Genomic DNA, 7,525 nt, shown 5'->3' on the forward strand with positions numbered 1-7,525 from the left:
TATTGCATCGCGCATCACCTGTGGCTACCTGTCACGTTGCCCTACTATACGGCACTGGCCCAAAAGGAACGTGGAATCGTTTGCAGACAATATCTGTTAGTATAGACCGGTCTTTACACTCCTGAGGATTAGTTACACGCGATCAGGATTTTGATCTTTCATTTGTGTCTGAAACCAGAATAGAATACCGTGTGGTGAATGTGGGTCGTCGTTGGAATTTTGTATTTGGTAAAACGATATGTCCGGACAAAATTATGAAATTTAATTTCTTTCCTACATATCAATGCATGTATATCCTTGGCTTTTTATTTTAATTTAAATATCTTAGAAATCTTAATAAATTCATCTCTTTTAATATATTGAAAACTTTTTTTACATTATTTTCTAATGAAATTTTTCCTATTTGAATAGACATTATATTTATCACTATAACAATTCAAATTGTATTATATTTATATCTGTTTAAACTCAAATAATTAATAAGAGAGATGAATGCAATAATTTTAATAAGTTTCGTGAAGAAACATATCACTTTTTCAAGTTATTTAAAATAATATATTAAAAATTATACGCTTTTTTTATTTTTCAACAGGTACTACACTTTATGTAATCACATTAAAAAAACATGTACGTATGAAATACGCGATAAATGCAAATGAAATAATTTGTATTGCAAAATAAAATATTTAACATGAGCTAAATATATATTAAGATGCTCGTTATTATTCGCAATATTTAAATTTTATATGATTTTTGTTCGATTTGAAATAGAAATAAAAACTTTACAAAAAAGAAACATTTTGAAAAGAATTATTAAAAAACAAAGTTAAATAGATTCAAAGATTTAAATTCAAGCTGCATTTGTTCTACTCTGATACGTTTAAAATAAAAATTGCATTTTGGAAAGATTTATAGAAAAAAAAAAGACAGTTATGCGACGATGATGAAACATTTTTGAGGTAAGTAATATACTTATTTCGAGTAAAAATAGCTTTCCCTCGAAACATTGAATTTTGGTCAAATTTTCAGAAAAGGGACACCATTGTGCGCGTGATAATAGCAAAACATTTTCGTGACATGCATATATCGAGTGCAAATGCGTCTGAGAAGACACGTGTGTCAGTAAGAAATGACTTGCGCCGGTGAGAGGGCTGAAATGTGGTACAAGAGGGCTGGAAATAACCTGCGGTGTGGCTGACCCCTCAGTCTGCATCATATATAACCGCACAAGCGTTATGTGTGCGTGAATTATTACAATCTTTGCAGGAAATCACGATCTTCTGGAAGATCAATTTTAAAAGGCTGATCATTTTCGTCCGTTAGGTGTCAGATTTATGCGATCCCTCGTGCGAATCGAGCGTTCGCATCATCATCAATTTTTCTCTCGCCTCTCTTCCGGAATTATGACAGATTCAATTGCTAAAGCGTACTTTGAATTACTCGACTTTGAATTTGATGGTGATTTAATTATTCGAGGGTTCGTTAAATTTTTTTGTAATCGCAATAATGAAAGGTGCCAGAGATTTAAGATCACGTTTGGCGATGATTATTGTCTCTAATTGTTCCTCTTTTTTTTTTAGGAACGAACGTATTCATGGAAATTGATAAAAGGAATATTACTCAAGTTCGCGAGACGAAATAAAAGTAGAAATAAGAAATAAAATTTCCTTGATGGTGGACGAAGAATTTTTTTAATATCATTTTTTTTAACAACAAGTTAGCGATATAATAACATATAATTTCGATAAAGAAACTATTTTTGAACTATGCATATAATGGTATGAATCATAAATGATCTAGACTCTCTGGTCAGTAAAGTTAATGCACGTATAACATGTATAATGATACATCATTTTTAATATCATACTTAATTTTTATGAATACGTTTATCTATATTACAGGAATTTATTTAAAATGGTTTATCATTATTCCCTTACTTTTCCCAATTTTTCAAATTAAACAACGAAAAGGATTTTAAATTTTGAATCGTTTATCGTCGATAAATCTTTTCTAAAAAAAAAAAAAAAAGGAAACCTTAGAAATTTTAAATAAAATTGCCATTAAATGAATTTCCCTTGAACTACGCAACATCGACGTGTAGCGTCGTAGTATCGTTCCGCTGGCAATCGAATATTTTCCTTATCAAAGTGCGATCACCTGCTGCTCGCAAAGTGGCAACGAGCATTCATTTTATTTTATTACGAAACGTATGCATACGATATCTGTTGCCCGCTATATATACTTGCTCCGTTGCGGTATCATCATGCTGTTAGATAAGGCGACGACCTTAACTAAGGAAATCGTGAAAAGTTGATCAACGACTGATCAAAATGAAGTTATCGATCATAATAATCCTGCCTCCATAAAAGATCTCTGACAACAGGACACGAGGAAAAGGGGAGATAGTGACGTTGCACGGTTGAACAAAGGGAAAAACTCGAGCACGGCGTAAGAAACTGGTTTACCTTCGTAAAAAGTTTTGCCCGCAATGGAGTTTCGAAATAACGATCTCCCTCGATTATAGTGGTGAACAGTCGCAAAGCGTGAGGGGTGGGGAAAGAGGAAAGGACAGAAAACGACGAAAAGGGAATGGGTATCTTCTCAGGTATGAAATACACGCATATAAGCGAAGCAAACCAATGAAGGATTCTTTGGTGAGTTGCCAATAATACCGCTGCCGTTGAATCTTGCTGCCATCCAATCGACTGGAGATTATCTTGTGGTGAAACCAGAAAGGGGGAAACCGGTGCATAGTCTCGGTTAACCGATCTTAGTCCAGATAAAAGGACAAATTGTGGTTACAATGTTGTATAGTACAGTTCCGAATAAAAGACAGTGTCGAGTTCATTCGAATAGCAAATAGATAATGTTGATAAAATATTTGTATCGAACAGATGGGACGGAAATTCTTTCTATCTTAGATAATTAAACTTGTTTAAATCAAGTGCGAAGAATTTTTGAGAAACGAAATCTCTTAATTCCGTGTATTCTTTGTTTCGATTTTTTGTTTTAATTCTACGTATTTGTATTTGCTCAAAATGTAATATTTCTATATTCATCATTTTGTACCAAGACAACACGTAATTTATATAAATGCTCAAAAGGATCAAATCCAATTTCTGGTAAGTAATGTTTATCGGAAGTAAAAGAATCAAAATTCAATTCCTGTTATATATTAAAATTCTAAGATTTTTTTTTTTTGTATTAGAAATAGCTATGATCTCATGCTCAACAAATCTAGCATGTGTCATAAATCATCCCTTAAGCTATTTACAGTGCGTGCATTTCGCGTGAGTGAAGATCTGTCATTCTGGCGACTATATGGAAACTATTCGTGAAATGAATTTTGTTTATGGGATTAATATTTGTTTAATTGTTTCGATGAATTTGTAAGGAAAGTAGTTTATCAAAAAATTCATTGTAAACTAAAATTAATATAAAATCCATGTGTTTCAGTATTGTATAACGAATATATTGGATATTATTCACAAAAATATTATCAAGGAAGATAATTCATGAACATAAACCAGTTCACCAGAAACAAACTGTTCTGTTCACGAACTCATCAACATGAACTCACTGTTCATGAACTGTTCAAGAGCAATTTTCCAATTGTTTAAAAACTGTTATACTGAGAAAAGCAAAAGCAGAGCATAATCCAAAATCAGCTTAAATGTGTAAATAATTTCTACAAGGATTGCTATAATTATATACAGGTGCAATGATTGAAGTTGATAATTGTTATTATATTACTTTTACAATATTAAATATTCATTAATCAAATATAGAGAATCACAATTTGATTGGGATCAAATTATAAAAAGTTGTTGAACATAGATTAGAATTGATAAAAATGGTAGAATTCTAGTCGCAACAAACTGTTGACAATGATCAAGAATAGATGACGTGGTCAGTCACGACGATGCATACACATTGACATTCGATGGAATCGAGACTATGCAGAGGAATTCCTTTTCTTCAACTACCTGTAAAAAGCTTACAATACAATTGTGGTTTCATTCATTGCGTTGTTTGATTTAAACCGTGGTTGCGTATACAATAACCAACGCTATTAATCAAATGATCCAGAAACTCGAATATCTATCTATAATGATATTCGTTTTAATAACATTTCTATATAAAAAGACATTATAAAATTTATATCGTATAATAATTATCATATTGTTGTAAAATATATCTTATACTATATGCTTGAACAAAATTTACTTGAATCAGAACAATCGAGTTCCAGATACTTTTTAATTTATAGCAAGTACAATATTAATCGATTTACTATTCCACGTGGAACAAAACAAACTCAGAAAGAGTCACTTTTACAAAAATATTACAAAAATTGAGAAATTTGTTAATGAAGAAACAAATAATATTAACAATGTTGTTGAAGTTATCTTAGAATTATTAATATTAAACAGTTGTTCTTAAAATAGTGTAAAAGGTTGTTAGATTCTGATTTCTGATTTAATTATTTCAATTAGATAATAGTTGTAAATATATTTAAGGAACGATGCAGAGGAAATTTTTATTAATTCATAATTTTTTACTCAATTATTCTCAATATTTGTTAAATATGATAAGAAGGATTAGAAGGTATTTCTCGTATTGCGTTAAATTCAATTTAACGTAAATTCATCCCAACAGTACGTAGCCATCGATTGTCTACGCCAATGCACAATATATTCGTCTAACTATAATCTTAAATGGAGAGTTTAGCCCCGTGGAAGATGTATGGTATGGAATAAATCCGAATGCAACATTGCTACTTTGTCGGCGAGAAGACGTATGATGTGGGAAACATTCGATGCGACGGTGGGAGGGTAATTTAAGCTCGGTTCACAACTGTACGAGTAACTAACTTTACATTATTATGCCCTCTATCGAACGACGTTACAATGTAATTTATCAATCTCGTAAATTTTTAATCATCGAAAGGTGAAATTTACTCGTAAATAAAATTATTTTTATCGTGTTGAGAAATTGAACGGGGAATATCAACATCTCCGAGTATGAATTAATCTTAAACTGGTTTGAGAAAGGCACGTAGAAGGGGCAGGGCAAAGAAGAAATGCGAAATGACCGACACTGTGCGACCAACCGAACATTGCATTGGCGTAACAGACGTGGAATCAGTTTTTTAATCAGAAATATTGGCCATTTTAGTGCGCGAACCGATGGCTCCAAGTTTGATGCATAAATTGCTTATTATTATTTACAACGTGTACAAGACAGAGACTTATTGAAGCTGAGTTTTTTTCCCCTCGTGTTTCGTATGATCAGTTTCTTTTCCCTTCACATCCATCTTCAGCTCGTTCTCTTATTTTGTAATACCTTTGTTCGTGTTTTCTTACTTGTTAATCAATACACGTCAAACCTTTTTTTTTTAATCTTGCTCCTCTGTTTCTTATGCATCCCCTAATATCTTGTAAAAAAAAATATATTCGTACGTCACGTGATTATTCATACGAAAATAAAATAGAGCAGTCGATTATCTTAAAAAAAAAAAAGAAGAATTTATCGATAAAAAGAAATAATAATAACTGGAATTAAAGAATATAGCATTATAAATCAACCGTAATAATTAAACAGATCGCTTTCTCCTTCGTTCGTTTTAATCTCGATCATTTCACGTTGACACTTCATTAATTGTCGATATTTGTTTGAGTATCTCGATTAACTCATTGTTTCACGATTTAATTTATGGCTCATTTATGATTATATAGCGAGCAACAAAATCTCTTACTCTAAGCAAGCAATTAACGAGAATTCAAGATTACGAATGATAGCGGTTACTAATAAAGATGGAAACGGAGATGGGGATAGATTATGGAATTTCTGATTTGACAATTGATGCAATTCGAAAGTTACAGTTAATTATTGCAATTAGTATCGTTCTATTTCTTCTTCCCGAACATTTTTCATCTTTATTCCGATGCTCGAAATTGATAACCCTCGTTATCATTGTTCATTTCTTTTTCTTCCTTTTTATATTAAAATAAAAGTTGACAAGAAAAATGAGAAAATGGCAAGTGGTAAGAATGCAAGTTTGATTGGTTATAATTTTATATGTCTACTTTCACTCGCGCAATCATAAATATAAGATGAATTTTTGTTACTGAAAGAAGTAGTCATATCTCAAATCGAATCATATAGTATTGCAAGATGAAGTGAACAAACGGGATATGTCAAGATCAAGTGAGATACGAACGTCAATGCATTGGCGTAAACATGATTCAGATAGTAGCCATTAATACAACCATTAATGCACGATTGTAAACCACGAAACATAATCTATATTACATTAGTGGATGTCACCTAATATCCAACACTAAAGATTACAAAATTATCAAAGATGGAATTACACGTTTATCTTTCCCTCATCTTTGTACCATCTTGTTAACAATTTTTTCATTTCTCTAAGTAGTTCATATCCCCTTTGTTTTTAATTGAAAACAAAAACAAATAGAATAGAAATAAATTATACCTAGTTTCATATGATTTTAAATCTGTAATTTCTTCAAATTTTCTTCATACGATAATTTAATCCTGTGTCAAGTAAAACGGAAAATAAATTTTGGAAATAAATTTACAAGCGCAAAGTACGCAAGTGAAAACCTGTTTCCAAAAAAAAAAAAAGAAGAAAAACGTGCAGTCGAAAAAAATTAAGTACGTGTTGCATCGTATATTGCAACGTTATATCGGATCGAACAGTTACATAAGTTAAAGCCGTCAAATTCGACGTCTTGTATGATTGCTCATATGCAATCCAATGAACCTTACAATGGACGTTGCAACATACGCGATATATAACTTGGTTTTTCTCCTTTTTTTTTTTTTTTTCAATGTCGTGCGACTTAAATCCGATGCACAACGAGCGACCAATTTTTTTCCCAAACAACAAATATCGACAAATATCGAAAACATTTTGCTGGGGGCGAAAAGTGTGCACCGTGTGCACAGGGCTTAATACACACATACATATAGAAGCTGATGACGTGACTCGTGTACTTTCTTCCTTTTTCCCCTTTTTTTTTTTTTTTTTTTACTTTTTTCTCCTTCCCTTACGATCGGTTGTAATTGTATCACAAATTTCGCGCGATATTACAAGGGAAGGAGGGTCAATCCTCGTGTTTTCTGTTTTCTTGATGGGGTGGACGGGAACGGAGAGCATCGACGAACAAGAGAACGTGAATATCAGTGCGCAACGTGGACAAGGGGGGTAGGCGCGCGAACAGGCAGCGAAAAGAGAGTAAAAGAAGGCCGCGGTGACGGCGAAGAAGAAATACCGGCAGAATTTGTAACCCAACACGGTGGCAGCTCGGGCAAAAACCTCGACATAACAGCGACATGAACGCATAAACCGCAGCACGGCATTTTGTTCCAGAGCAGAGAGCAATTTACGATGTTGCATTCGTGTGTTAGTATTTGCATGCGCATAATCACAAGATTGTTGTATGCAAGCCGATGAACGTTGGCGCGAGAATGCAGCAACTGAGGTGTGCGTATAAGT

The 7,525-nt window shown here is 32.7% G+C and overlaps 1 long non-coding RNA gene across 2 annotated transcripts; it reads left to right on the top strand.

The window, feature by feature from the left end:
- The first annotated feature begins 781 nt into the window (after nt 1-781).
- On the top strand, nt 782-5,402 carry LOC102656140. 2 transcript variants are annotated; one of them, XR_408582.3, is made up of 7 exons: nt 782-959; nt 1,030-1,477; nt 1,581-2,448; nt 2,525-3,122; nt 3,209-3,389; nt 3,457-3,716; nt 3,789-5,402. It is a non-coding gene; the product is annotated as an uncharacterized LOC102656140 (long non-coding RNA). The 2 variants fall into 2 exon arrangements; XR_001703083.2 differs by having other exon boundaries at nt 3,209-3,716.
- Nucleotides 5,403-7,525: the final 2,123 nt, after the last annotated feature.

This window comes from Apis mellifera, linkage group LG5 (assembly GCF_003254395.2).
Source record: "Apis mellifera strain DH4 linkage group LG5, Amel_HAv3.1, whole genome shotgun sequence".
Classification (NCBI taxonomy): domain Eukaryota; kingdom Metazoa; phylum Arthropoda; class Insecta; order Hymenoptera; family Apidae; genus Apis; species Apis mellifera.